General features: G+C 42.7%; 1 protein-coding gene across 26 annotated transcripts in view; it reads left to right on the top strand.

The window, feature by feature from the left end:
* KIAA1217 (KIAA1217 ortholog) overlaps nt 1-14618 on the top strand; it is a 360048-nt gene that overhangs the window by 248257 nt on the left and 97173 nt on the right. Inside the window, exon 1 of one of the 26 annotated variants that reach the window (XM_055428443.2) lies at nt 1294-1665. The exons of the other annotated variants lie outside the window; for them this stretch is intronic. The gene's annotated coding sequence lies outside the window, so the exon portion shown is untranslated. Of the gene's footprint in view, nt 1-1293; nt 1666-14618 lie in introns of those variants that run through there. 26 annotated transcript variants of the gene reach the window in all.

Genomic DNA, 14618 nt, shown 5'->3' with positions numbered 1-14618 from the left:
CATTTGAGATTTACAGCACATTCCCTTGTTTATCCCAGGAGTAATTCCTGACCAAAATGAGAACTACGAACATCTAACAAAATTACTCATCCTATAAATATAATTTTATTGCAGTTAATTACTCTATAATTTAAGATGAGAATAACAGATTTGTCAGATTAAACTAACTGGTTGTCAGAAACACACGCAGATCTGCATTTTATTTTCAAGAGTAAAATTCACCCATGGTAGAAAGTAAGCCAATCTCTGGATAACAAATTAAAGAAGACAGATCTTGGCTTCCTGTTATTTCTAACTCAGCAGGACACATCTTGCTTTTAGACTGAATGGGTAATCAGTATTTCAGATACCTCCAGACTTATCAGGTAGGAGTGATGATTTTGGAACAGTTAACTACTTCCAGTGATTGTGGAGTTTCGCTGAGCCACTCACCCAGCCATCATGCATTGAGTCTTGACTGTGATTTGGGCTCTTGTATAAGATTTCGAAGATATAAGAGTGACCAAGTATGGTAACTGCCTTACAGAGATCATCCAATCTAGTAGAACAGTGGAACCCAACCTTTTTGGCACCAGGGACCAGTTTTGTGGAAGACAATTTTTCCATGGCCCTGGGGAGATTGCGGGGCGGGGGGGGGGGGGGTGTGGCTTCAGGATGATTCAAGTGCATAACATTTATTGTGCACTTTATTTCTATTATTATTACATCAGCTCCACCTCAGACCATCAGGCATTAGGTCCTAGAGGTTGAGGTCCCCTGTAGTAGAAGATCAGACAGTCAATAATCAGTAGTGATACAGACGTCTGTAATTTTCACATCTGTTGCCAGCTGTGTGCCAGCTTTCCTTCACCCTCTTATCTGCTAAAGAGTATAGTTGATCTACCTCTATGGTACTGGCTTACCAGGGATGTACCTCATTATGTCCCTTTTATGACATGTCTTTCTGATAGGCGAAAAGATGTTTCTGCTGCAGTTGGTAAGGAATTATTCTTCTTGAAATGATTAGCTGGGCAAACACAACTCATCATTTATACACTTTCATACAGTGGCTTTACAGAGCACGGTATTTTTTTTCCCCTTCCTCGCTTTTTCCAGCTCTATTTTATTTTTTAAGGTGCAAGAACTAGTAATATATGCATATCTGACAGGCAGCTTCCAAATGATACAGATCTCATCTTTCCTGCTGTGTGGCTGCCTGCTTTCTCTTGCCCTTTTTTTTTTTTTTGTCATTGAGAGGTTATGACAACACGAGCCATATTGTATTTATAAACATCACGTGTTCCCTTGATATGGCTTGCCGTTTCTGCCAGACGGAACACATGGAAGAAACATTTCTCGTTAACTCAGCATTGGTTTTTAGTTATGCTGATTTCCGGGACAGGAAAAATGCCTTCCTACTCAGATTTAACTTTCATAGAGGAGAAACAAAACCTCTGAATGTCCGTGAAATAGTTTTAACAAGGCTGGATCCTGCTCCTTTAAACCACATATTTTGACTAAAAGCTTCCTTCTGTTAAAAAAAAAAAAAAGAAAAAAACCCAAGCCTTGCATTTAGTTACCATCAAGACAGGCGGAGCTGGAAGCATTCGAGAGATGGGTGGTTTCAAGGTCTCTGAACGTCTAGAAAGTTTCTTCTAGAAGAAAACAGTTCGTGGAAGATGTAAGGTAAGAACTGCACCTTTATAACAAAATAGGATTTTCAGGATTTGGGGTTCCTGTTTCAGCACGTTTACCTCCAAATGAGTCAACTTTTCTGTAACCAAGTTCAATGCCATGTGGAACTGAAATGCTAGGTTTTTATTTTAACTTCTTGCACACTGCTTAGAAGGAAATTTCTTTGTTATTGGTGTGGTCTGTTTTTCAAAATCCACTTAAGTTACATTGGGCTGTCTCCAGTCTATAAATCTCTGTTTAATCTCGTGATCTTTCTGTTTAACCTTATAATTTAGAAAAGGATTTCAAGTGTCAGTGTTGTTTGCTTGTACAGATCTCATTGATGTATGTGTTTTGTGACAGTTTTCAGTGTTTTCACGAAGATATTTGACTAGCATTCAGTTTCTGAGACAATTGAAAATTTGAAGGCGTGGTACAAATTGGGGGGGGAAGGGGGAGGTTAATAAGCTTCCTTCAGTATTCAAGGAAAACATTATCTATTGTATTTTCCTTGTGAAAATCACCTTACATTTTAAAATATAAAAGACTTTTTATCTTGGTTTTTTAAAAATTCTTTGAGATATATCCATTTAAGCTTTATGTATAACATTTAAAATGTCTTCAATTTTTATATAACAGGTATATCCCTGTTATATGAGGTTTAATGGAAAAACCTGGAAAAAATCTGTGGCAGAAATGGTATATACTTGAGATAACTATTCTGTCTTATCCTTGCAATAATAGTTCAGTCACAATATTTTGTATATATTTCTTTTAAAGACATTTAATAAGATCAGTGTCTTTTTAAGTCAGTCTGTTTCCTTTTAAAGGTACGTGTGTGCCTGGATCTGTTTATGTCTATCTCCATTTATAGATGAGTTCATATGGATGAGAAGTTGTTAACCAGTATGGTCCAAATAATATATATTATTTCATTTGGTCATTATAACCGTAAGGCATAGGTACTATTATACCCATTTTAAGGTAAGAAAGCTGAGGCTGAGAGAGATCAAGTGACAAGTCATACACTAGCTAGAATCAAAACTGGGCCTGAGCCCCAGGCTGACTGTCTCTCTAGTCCTTCCTTCCTTCCTTACCAGTAGCTAAGACTCCAAGTCTGCAGTCAGATACCGATAACTTATCTTGAACATAGTAATTATAAATAAGCAATGCTTACTTGGCTTCAAGGGAAATGATTCTATATAGTTTGGGATATTTTTTTTTTGTTTGTTTGATCTGTAACATCCAAAACCTAGTAGCAGACTGGTTGTTTATCCAGGGACCTGGTTGCAACTTACTTGGTGTGAAAAGAAAACGGTAACTGTCTGATAGTGTCCGATAGTGTGGGGATAGCAAAAAGCACCGCAGAGACACAGAGAACGGATTTGTGGACACAGTCGGGGACGGAGAGGGTGGGGCAAACTGAGAGAGTAACACGGAAACATACGTTTCCATATGTAAAATAGATAGCAAGTGGGAATTGGCTGTGTGACACAGGGAGCTCAGCCCAGTGCTCTGTGACACCTAGAGGGGTTGGATGGAGTGGGAGGTGGGAGGGGGATTCAGGAGGGAGAGAACACATGTATACCTGAGGCTGATTCATGATGTATGGCAGAGGCCAACACAGTACTGTAAAGCAGTTATTCTCCAATTAAAAATAAAAAAGCACTGTGGATGAACTCCTATCTCCTCCTTCCCTCTTCCTTCTTCACTGCATGTTCTGTGGCCCTCAGAAAAACCGTCTTCCCAGGACAGGGCAAGGAGCTGATTCATGAGCCGGATTTGCAAGGGAAAAAGTGTCTTTGAATGGAGACAGGCCTGCATGTACCTGCCTGCTGCCCTTCCAGACTCCTGGCAGCGCTGTTAGGAGAAGGACAGGAAGAAAGTTACAGAAAGTTGGAGGTGGAGGGTTCAAGCCACCCCAGAGGCAGGGGCTGTGGCTCTCCTCAACCCCCCCACATATCTGAAGATTGAGACATCCACTCGGCTGCAAAAATATCCTGGTAATTCGCTAGGCAAAGTAATTACAGCCAACAGTATCATCAGGGATGCAGCTGCTCATCCCAGCCCTGAACTTGGGCTGCAGGAGCAAGGCCTCTTGCTTCCAGCTTCCATGGCTGCGTAAGATCCAGGGCTGGCTAACAACCAACGCACTGGAAAGTCGATGGGAACGGGACCTTCCTTTTCCTTCAGTGGGAGTGGGGGGGTGGGGCGCTGGGTTGTTAGCCATTCCTGGGAAGAAGTTTACACCACACCCTCTGCCCTTTGATATCCAAACTGAATCTCTCAGCTTGGCTCTTGTAAATACAGATGTTAACGGAAATTGCCTCTGACAGGAAGCTTAAGCCCTGGCATTTTCAGGTGGTATTCTTTGCATCCACGTGTTGCTTCCTTCCTGAGGTTTTGCTTTTCTGTCTTCTTGGTGGGTCTCCATCAGGGAAGCCCAGACTACATAGTACATTGCTCAGGCTCCCTCAGTCCAAGGGCTTACTTTGTAGAGAGCTTCCATGGGTCACTCTTTTATCATTTCTTGTTTTTAATTGAAGTGTAGTTGACTTACAATGTTGTAAATATTGTAATATCAGGTATACAGCAGTGATTCAGTTATACATTTCTTTTCAGATTCTTTTCCATTATAGGTTATCACAAGATATTGAATATAGTTCCTGGTGTTACATAGTAAATCCTTGTTGCTTTTCTATTTTATGTATAGTAGTGTGTCTCTGGGGACCATTATTTCCTTTATGCTTTTTCTAAAATTCTCAGCATTTTATATAACTACTTTTATATAAATCATGTTACTTATATATATATTTGTAGGAGAAAAAGCACTTACTAATTTTTTTAAAGAGGAAAAAATGTGTCTTCGAGCTATGAATCACCCAGTGCTCAAGCCATTTCCTCTCTGTCCTGTTTTGTTCCCATGGGGTCTGCATGTAATTTGCAGGAGCGATACGTCTGCTCCTGAGACACCTGAACTGCGACTCCAGCTTAGTGACTGAGGAAATACAACCTGATCTGTGTCATTGGTGTTACCTCAAGAAACAGGCCCAGATGACTTGGAATCATAGGGTTTCAGTCGAGACTCTGGAGGCCTGGCATGGATGGAGTGACTTGGTAAAGATCACGGAATTAAGAAGTGACTAACCAAGAACAGGGCTGGACCACAAGCACTGGTCCCTTAGACCAGGTTTTTCTCCATCTCTAGTGCCTCCCTCCCTTGGTTCTCATCCCACAGGACCCACCAAAGTGTGTTCTCTTGGTTGATTTAGGAAAACACTGTATATCTGACTTCTCTGAGCAATCTGTGCTGGGGTTAAGTGTAGCCAGGTTCCCCTTCCTGTCCAGATAGCAAGACAACCCTGCCATGGAGCCAGAGCTCATTAATTGGAAATGCATGGGCCTGGCCCCAAAATAAATGGATTTTGAACTAACCAGATTTAGATTATCCAGTATTTTTATTGAAGGAGAATAGGCCATCAAGTCAACTGAAAAACAGCAGCTGCTTCAAATTATGAGATGCTTTGAATAAAGCAATCTTGGCTAAAAAGGGTTGGGTAATATTATAGCATTATTTGCAAAAGTCAGCCTCTTTGCTGAAGCAGTGGCTCCTACGGTAACCTAGCTGGAAACGCTCACGTCTTCCTAATGAGAATATTTTCAGAGTTGTTCTTCACTTGGAACCAGTGAGTTTCGACAGCACAAAGGAAAACAGATTCTTCTTACATTTTAGTGATTGTATTATATAGTTGTGTCACGTATTGGAAAAACAAGTAATCTGAGAGTTAATGATTATTGTTCATCCCAACTAAGAAAGAAAACGTCAACTTAAAACTGATATCAAGAAAAGCATTGGACTTCCCAGGTGATCCGGTGGTTAGGAATCTGCCTGCCAGTGCAGGGGACAGGGGTTTAACCCGTGGTTCAGAAAGATCCCACAGCTAAGCCCGTGTACCACAGCTACTTGAGGCCTGTGCTTTAGAGTCCATGCTCTGCAACAAGCGAAACCACTGCAGTGGGAAGCCTGCACATCGCAGCTAGAGAGTAGCCCCTGCTCACTGTAACTAGAGAGAGCCTGAGCATAACAGTGAAGACTCAGCACAGCCAAAAATAAATAAATAATTTTTTAAAAAAAATTTAGAAAGTTATTGGTTAAAACATTTAAAAAAAAGCATTATGAGTAATAGTAATATAGTTAGTGTTAGGATGTGGCCAAGATGGTGATAGTTTTCTTATAATTGAGCGAAGTGTAGAAACCAGGGCTTTAAGATGAAGCCCAAATTATGGAGGAGACAGAGCAAGACATCATTAAACATGATACAGTTCACAACAATGCACTGTTTCGATGTCAGAATAAAATCTAATTCTTGTTTGAGTCCTGGAGGCCTTCGGCGTCTTGTAACTTGGCCCCAAAGAAAATCGGTTCAGTTCAGAGCTGTCCAACAGATTTATGTATTTAAAACCCATCCAGATAAAAGATATGACGGTCGGGTGTATCACTTCAGCTGGAGGACTGCTTCTCCTCGCTTGCTGCTGCTAAGTCACTTCAGTCGTGTCCGACTCTGTGTGACCCAATAGATGGAAGCCCACCAGGCTCCCCCATCCCTGGGATTCTCCAAGCAAGAACACTGGAGTGGGTTGCCATTTCCTTCTCCAATGTGTGAAAGTGAAGTCGCTCAGTTGTGTCCGACCCTTAGCGACCCCACGGACTGCAGCCTACCAGGCTGCTCCATCCATGGGATTTTCTAGGCAAGAACACTGGAGGGGCTTGCCATTGCCTTCTCCTCGCTTAGGCAGCACTAAAATACAAAGACTGTGTTTCCCTCGGCACATGCACTTAATTTCTTTTTTTTTCCTTTTCCTGTGAAATCAAAGGTCGTGCTTGCCCTTGCTCTGATTGAACTCTTTGAACCTGTTCCTTTTTGTTTGCCCTCGATATGATGGCAAGAGCTGCCAAAGAAAAAGCCAAACAAGAAATGGTAGCGATGTCAGTGATGCGGTAATTGAGACATACTGGGGACTGGATCTATAGTGCGCTTAAACTTCAAAGCATGTTTCTCGGGAAACGCACCTCTAAAGCATTGGGTGTCACAGTCAAGGTCTGATGGCTTCACCTAAATGAGTGTCTAGGACTGTCTTCACTTCCAAGGAGGAAGGCAACTGAATGGAACATTTTGTAGCTGGGTCCCTACTCCCTTGCCAGAGGGACCCAGGGAACATAGCCATAAACTGGATATCATTTTTGCTTGCCTTAAAAATCGGATCTAAAAATGTATTTCCTAGCAGCTGTGTAACTGCAAAACAAAACAACAAAAAATCTGCTCTACTGCAGTGCAGATTACTCACTGGATATCTCCAGGGTTCAGATCCTAATGCTTCAGAAATTTGCTGCAGATTTTACTGTATATATTTAGACCAAGGAGCCTGTTAGCGTGTGATCCAAGATAGAACCTCTGTATTCTCATGAAAATGAGAAATGTGCCACTGTTGGCAGCCTCAGGCTATAATTATGTTAATCTGACCATTTGAAGACTGAAATATGTTGTTTTAAAATGTTTCTGTATTTTTTATTATTCGTAACAATGATCCAAAGAAACTTGGTAAAATGCTAATAAGTTTCTATCCAGTATCACTCTGTGACTAGAGCATAAAAAATGAGTCAGACATGGTATTTGGATATTTTAGATTTGGGCAGAGAAATTTTATCTACAGATATGTACTCATATTCACAGTTCATCTTAATAATATGAAAACTACCCAAATGTATTTTCATATTGTAAATGTAGAGACCGTGAATATACATGCAAGGCCATCTCTACATATATGCCCAGTAACAAAATATTTTGACATTTGCATTAAATCAGCACATTGTTGTACAAAAAAAAAAAGTCAAAAAAATTTTGAGCAGTACTGCAAGATAAATGTTTTTCTATCCAGAAGTATTCTAAAGCACACAGGTTCGTGTTTTTAATACAAATGTGGGACTCAGACTGTATAGTTGAAATTTTGAGCGCATCCCAAATCTTGCCTTTACCTACTTGGTTCAGCTTCCTCCTTACCAACCAAAACTTTTAGTCCAGTCACAGGCAAGTGATGACCTGCTTTCTCTTTTCATTCCCAAAGAAAAGTTCTCCCCAGTGGTAAGATAGGAAGGGAAGAAGCAAGATCCAAAACAAAAATGTGGGTCATCAGCCACCTCACAATTTTTATAAATAATTAATACATGAATTTATAAATAATTAGTACATGAACCCTGATACTGGGAAAGACTGAAGGCAGGAGGAGAAGGGGACAACAGAGATGAGATGGTTGGATGGCATCACCGACTGGATGGACATGAGTTTGAGCAGGCTCCGGGAGTTTGTGGTGGACAGGGAGGCCTGGTGTGCTACAGTCCATGGGGTCGCAAAGAGTCGGACATGACTGAGTGACTGAACTGAATACATGAATGTCCTAGTTGAACCAGCATCAAGTGGATGTGTGTATGTGTACCCAATCGCTCACTTGTGTCTGACTCTTTGCAACCCCATGGACTGTAGCTCACCAGGCTCTCTGTCTGTGGAATTTTCCAGGCAGGAATACTGGAGTGGGTTGCCGTTCCCTCCCCCAAAGGGTCTTCCTGACCCAGGGATTGAACCCATGTCTCCTGCATCTCCTGTGTTGGCAGGTGGATTCTTTACCACTGAGCCACTTAGGGAGCCCTATCAAGTGGATGCGGAGTCTTATATTGCCTGATCTTGATTCAGGATGGCCAGTTCACTTGGGAATAGGAATGAGGAAAAGCACCTCCTTGACGGTGAGTTGATAGCATATATAATTGGATTTCTCTCAAGGATGACATATCTGGAAAATAATAGTGTTCTGTTCTCCCATCGGTTCAGAATCTTCCTTCTTTAACGAGCTTTTGTATCTCAAGAAGAGAGTGTGTCATTCTCTTCCCCCTTCTATGCCTATATTACAATAGTGCTTCTCTGTTTGATTTGCTCTTGATTCATGGAGAGAGCCCATCACTGTTCATTGGTGACATTAATCCTGCTGCACACTGACCACGCTCTTCTGCATGCAAAGTCATAGTAACAATAATTTAGCTCTTTTGATGTTCACGGCACCAGGAGGGTAACTGCAAGTGTTCCCAAACCCATTTGCAGCAGAACCAGAGCTCGGTGGCAGGACCACAGTCAGGGCCGTGAGACCACAGCCCAGGGAGATCCTCAGGAACAGAAACCAAGTCTTTTCATTCATAATCCAGGGCTCTCTCCACCACACCCTACAGCCTTTCCTCTGAATCATGGTGGAGAAGCGTACTGATCAAAGAGGGAGGATGATTGCATCTTTAAAAAAACAAAAGACTTTGGAAACTAATTTGTAGGTTTCAGCACATTGAAGAAGTTGTTCAGAGTTGAGGGTTTTCAGAATCAAGCCAAAAACGTCTTCTGCTTTTAACAAATTCCCTTTGTCTGTTTATCAGCACATATCTTCCTGTCCTCTGTGGGAGAAATTTTCCCCCAATGTTGCTTTTCTGAGAAAGGAAGAAAAGTGAAAGAAAGGATAATACAAAGAAAGAGAAGCGGGGAAAAAAATGCTGGAGATTGGCTTGGGCAGTGGGGGAAGAAGAGCTAGCTCCTTTAGGGTCAGCCTGGAGCCTGTTTCTTTTTGAAGGGAGTTGCAAACTCTCACTGCTCATCATGGACTTGGGAAGGTTCTCCGAGATGACAAAGCATTTTTGTCACTTGCCTCAACTCCTGTGTGACAGAGGAGTCTTTCCTTTCAGGGTACAGTGTTTGGGGTGTGGAGAGGAGGGAACAACTAGACCAGGGCTCCCTCTTGCCTGATGTGGGTCTTCTGTCATGTGGCGTGTGATTCCCTTACATACTGAGCGGGTATCTGTCCGTGTGATGTCTCCTGGTTACCCCGTGTCAGGCATGCAGGGCATCACTCAAGGGGAGGAATGCTCAGAGGCCCAGCAGTGTGTCCCTGGGATGCAGAGAAGCAGATCTTGTGACTAGTGGGGAGGCTCCTGGCCTCAGAACCTGGTAGGGAGCCGGGAGTGTCAGTGCTGGGTGAGGCCTGGAAGGGCGTGGGCGGAAAGCATGCCAAACCCAGCCTCAGGGTATGCTTGACTCCCAAACTGGTTGTCTTTGAGGCTGTTATTTATCCAAATAAGGAGAGGCAGTGGTTTTGCTGACCATCTCAGATTTCTGAGCCTTGTCCACTGGCTGGCTTGATATTTGAACTGAAAACATAAAGGTATTCCTTTGAAATGGAGCACTCTTATGGGGCTCTTGGATGCCCTGGAGTCATCATTTGGAAGGTGGTTTTCCCCACATTTGTAGATAACAGTAATGTGGTCTGATCTCTGTTACTCTCCTCTTGTGTCTCTTGCAGTATTCAATCCAAGTGACTTCGTTCAGGTATTTCTGGGCCTGATTTTGGACAGGAGTAATAACTGATCTTAGTGATTCTTGAACAATGGTTCAACTACCCTTCTTTGAAGAGTACTCAGAGAAGGTCAGGCCTCTACACTGATTTCTTAACCCAAGAGTTCTAGATTGTTCTGGCTCTGGCATATTGACTTTGTGGCCCCCATTCCTTCAATCTGTCAAATGGGGATTATATCCTTTATCTGATGGGAATGTGCTGGGAATTAAATAGAAATATTGGAAAGCATCTGGTAAATAAGAAGTCTCCAAAAATGTTTCCTTTCCCTATTTCCATCTTTTCCTGGCAGATTTAATTGCAAATGTTTACAGATGGAGAAACGCTTATGATTGTCACCCAAAGTTGAGTAAGGTCAGCTTTCTGAATGAAGATTTAACCAAGCCCACAATAGAATGGAGGGCTTCCCAAGTGGCTCAGTGGTAAAGAATCTGCCTGCCAATGCAGGAGACTCAAGTTCAATCCCTGGGTCAGAAAGATCCCCCGGAGGAGGAAACGGCAACCCACTCCAGTATTCTTGCCTGGAAAATCCCATGGACAGAGAAGCTTGGCGGGCTATAGTCCATGGGGTCACAAAAGAGTCAGACACAACTCAGCAACTAAACAACAGCAACACAATAGAATGGAGATTTTGACGGGAGCTTGCCTCTTCACTTTACTCCTTGGAACAGTTTTTGTCAAAGAGTGGTCCCTGGACCAGCAAGTAAGCATCATCTGGGGACTTGTTAAAAAGGCAGATTCTCAGGCCCACCCAAGTCCTGCTAAATCAGACAGTCAGGAAGTGGAGCCCATTAATCTGTGTTTCAGCAGCCCTCTGGGTGATTCTGATGTTGTTGAATTACATCAACTTGCAGAACCACTGCCCGGGAATAATTTGCTGGCTGGATCAGAGGTCTGTCCATTCCCCAACACTTGGCACTCCCCACCTCTGGTCTATGACCATGCCTTACTTCCTGCCTGAAAATTCCGAAGAAAGGAAACTCTTTCTTCCCTACTGAAATTCAGCTCATCATTTATGGACTCACTTAAATCTCACCTCTTCAGAGAAGTATTCCTCAACTATACCAGGCAGGAAAATCTTATTCATCTATAGATTCCAGAGGGTTTGTCTGTTGCACTTATTTGAAACTTGCCAAAGTTATTCTTGCTTTTGTCTTTAAAAAAATAAATGTCTTCGTTTATTTGGCTGTGCTGGGTCTTAGTTGCTGCAGGCTGGATCTTTAGCTGTGGCATGTGAACTCTTAGCTGTAGCGTGCAAGCTCTTAGTTGTGGGAAATGGGATCTAGTTCCCGGACCAGGAATCAAACCCAGAACCCCTGTCTTGGGACCACAGAGTTTTAGCCACCAGACCACCAAGGAAGTCCAGCTTTTGTCTTATTTTTATTACTCGGGTACATGCTTCATCTTCTCTCCTCTTAAGAGGTAGGAATTGTGTGGCTTAAAGGTTCTTTTCCCTTCCTCAGCCTCAACCTTGGGCTTTGCATACCTGGTGACTACTCAATAAATATTTCATGGACAGAGCTTCCCTGGTGGGTCAGTGGTAAAGAATCTGCCTGCCAACGCAGGAGACATGGGTTCAATCTCTGTCCTGGAAAGATCCCACATGCTGTGGGGCAGCTAAGCCTGTGTGCCACAACTACTGAACCCATGCTCTGGAGCCCGGGAGCCATGGTTTCTGAAACCCGACTGCTCTAGAGCTCCTGCTGTGCAATGTGAGAAGTCACTGCAACTAGAGAATAACCTCCACTCGCTGCAACTAGAGAAAAGCCCAAGCAGCAGTGAAGACCCTGTACGGTCAAAAATAAACAAAAATTTTAAAAAATATTCCATGGACCTACAGAATGTTGTAGTTGGGATGGGCCTTAGAGACCCCAAGAGGTCAGACTTCTTGCTTACAGATTAAGAGCCAGATGTTAACACCTGGATCAGAAGGCAGGTTCTGTGATGCCCAGTTTGGTGTTCCTCTTCCACATACTGCATGAACTGCTGAGAGACACCTGAATGGGGGCAGTCAGGGCCATTGGCCTGGTCCAGATGAGCAGATGCTTGTTGTTTGCTGTCCCAGACTCCAACCAAACCCTTTGTAAACAGATGGGTGTTCAAAGGTATATTCATGTAATTTATAAACCTGGAACCTTTTGGTTCTTTCATAATTAATGAGAACTGGGAAAGTTTGTGCATCTATATAGTTATATAACACATGGCATCTATTCTCAGTCATACATTCCCAGTTCATATGTTCAGTATACCTGGGATACCCATGGAACTTCTTTGGGTGTGCTATATGCGGGCTAAGTCACTTCAGTCATATTGGACTCTTTGCGACCCTATGGACCATAGCCCACCAGGCTTCTCTGTCCTTGGGATTCTCCAGGCAGGAATACTGGAGTACAGAATACTGCCCTTCTCCAGGAGATCTTCCCGACCTAGGAATTGAACCCGTGTCTCTTACATCTCCTTATCTACATTGGTAGGTGGGTTCTTTACAACTAGTGCCACCTGGGAAGCCCTGTAATTTAATTTTTATTTATGTATTTACAGATAATACCTTTATACTATTATCTGTATAATGGATATACAAAATTATATATATATGAAAATATGAAATTATATCCCTGCCAGCAGTTCATAAGTGTGCTCTTTTCTCCACATCCTCACCAATGCTTCTTTTCTCTTGTCTTTTTGGTAATAGCCATTCTAACAGGTATGAGATAATATTTACTGTGGTTTTGACTTGCATTGTACTGATGATTAGTCATGTTGAGTACATTTTCATATTCCTATGGGCTATCTATATGTCTTTTTGGAAAAAATAATGTTTCTTTTGCCCACTCACATATTGGATTGTTTAGTTTTTTTTTTAACTTTTTATTTTATATTATAGTCAATTAACAATGTGGTGATACTTTCAAGTGGACAGCAGAGTGACTCAGGCATACGTATACATGTATCCATTCTCCCCCAAACTCCCCTCCCATCCAGGCTGCCACATAACATTGAGCAGAGTTCCCTGTGCTATACAGTAGGACCTTGTTGGTTATCCATTTTAAATACAGCAGTGTGTACATGAAATGAAATGAAAGTCACTCAGTTGTGTCCGACTCTTTGCGACTCCATGGATAGTCCATGGAATTCTCCAGGCCAGAATACTGGAGTGGGTAGCCTTTCCCTTCTCCAGGGGATCTTCCCAACCCGGGGATCGAACCCAGGTCTCCCGCATTGCAGGCAGATTCTTTACCAGCTGAGCCACAATATCGATCTCAAACTCCTAACTATCCCTTTCCCCCTGGTAACCATAAGTTTATCCCATGGAACTTCTTTTAGTTTCAGGAGTTGCTGTTACCTTGTGGACACAGTGAGGGAAGGAGAGGGTGGGACGAATGGAGAGAGTAGCATGGAAACATATACACTACCATGTGTAAAACAGCTAGCCAGTGGGAATGTGCTGTATGGCTCGGGGAACTCAAACCAGGGCTCTGTGACAACCTAGGGGGTGGGATTGGGTGGGAGGTGGGAGGGAGGATCAAGAGGGAGGGGACACATGTATACCTATGGCTGATCCACATTGACGTGTGGCAGAAACCAACACAATATTGGACATCAATTATCCTTCAATTAAAAATAAATAAGCCTTAAAAAAAAGACTTGCTGTTACGAGAAAAGCAAGTGGCTCTCATGAACCCAGGAAAAATCTGGCACCAGGGCTGTTTTGATCTGGATCGCCATCATTGTCTTTTCATGTTTATTTTGAGGTTAAATATTGAAGTTGGTGGATTTGTTGAACTATTGTCCCTCAGTGTCGCCCTCTGGGTCTCTTCACTCACACAGCCCTTTCTTCTTTTGACACGCTGACTGATACTGTTCAGCTGAGGGTCAAAATAATGGCAAGACTAAAACACCTCTCGCTGGAAGCCATCCATAAAATTCCCTTGAAGACAGACTCTGCTGACAGAGCCCATCTTGTATTGTTGTTGGTTCTGTTACTTGGTAATAGAACCAGCACATGTCCTTCTGTGATCAGTGTGAAAACAAAGCAGGATGCAGGCAGTGGGATGATTCCAATAGAAGGGCCATGGCTATAACCCAGGTGCCCAGAGTTGGTTCCAGAAAAGTTGTTAGGAAAGACGGGAGACAGGAAACAGGCCTGAAGGGGTTAAATCTACCGGGGAACTCTTGGTGTTAAGAAGCTCAGATGTTAAGAACTCCTCAGGGTCCCCTGGCGGTCCAGTGGTTGAGAGCTCCCTGCTTCCATAGCAGTGGACAAAAGTTCAAACCCTGGTTGAGGAACTAAGATCCCACATACCATGCTGCCTGGCCAAGAAAAGAAAAAGAAGAAAAAGAAGAAGCTGGGGCTGTTTAAAGCCCTGAGAAAGAGATTGACCTCAATTTGAGTAGCTGCAATGTGAGAGGGCAAACCAAGAATGAAAGACCATTTGTTTTCCAACTCGGCATCATCCATTCATCAATTTGTTTACCAGCATTTTCTCCAGCAGTCTCTAAAGAATATTTACCCTTTAAGCTGTAGCTGT

This window comes from Moschus berezovskii, chromosome 15 (genome assembly GCF_049115385.1).
Source record: "Moschus berezovskii isolate FMDL1 chromosome 15, NW_MosBer_1.0, whole genome shotgun sequence".
In the NCBI taxonomy this organism is placed as follows: Eukaryota; Metazoa; Chordata; class Mammalia; order Artiodactyla; family Moschidae; genus Moschus; species Moschus berezovskii.
The sequence above is the reverse complement of the archived record's forward strand: the minus strand, read 5'-3'. Positions and strand labels throughout refer to the sequence as shown.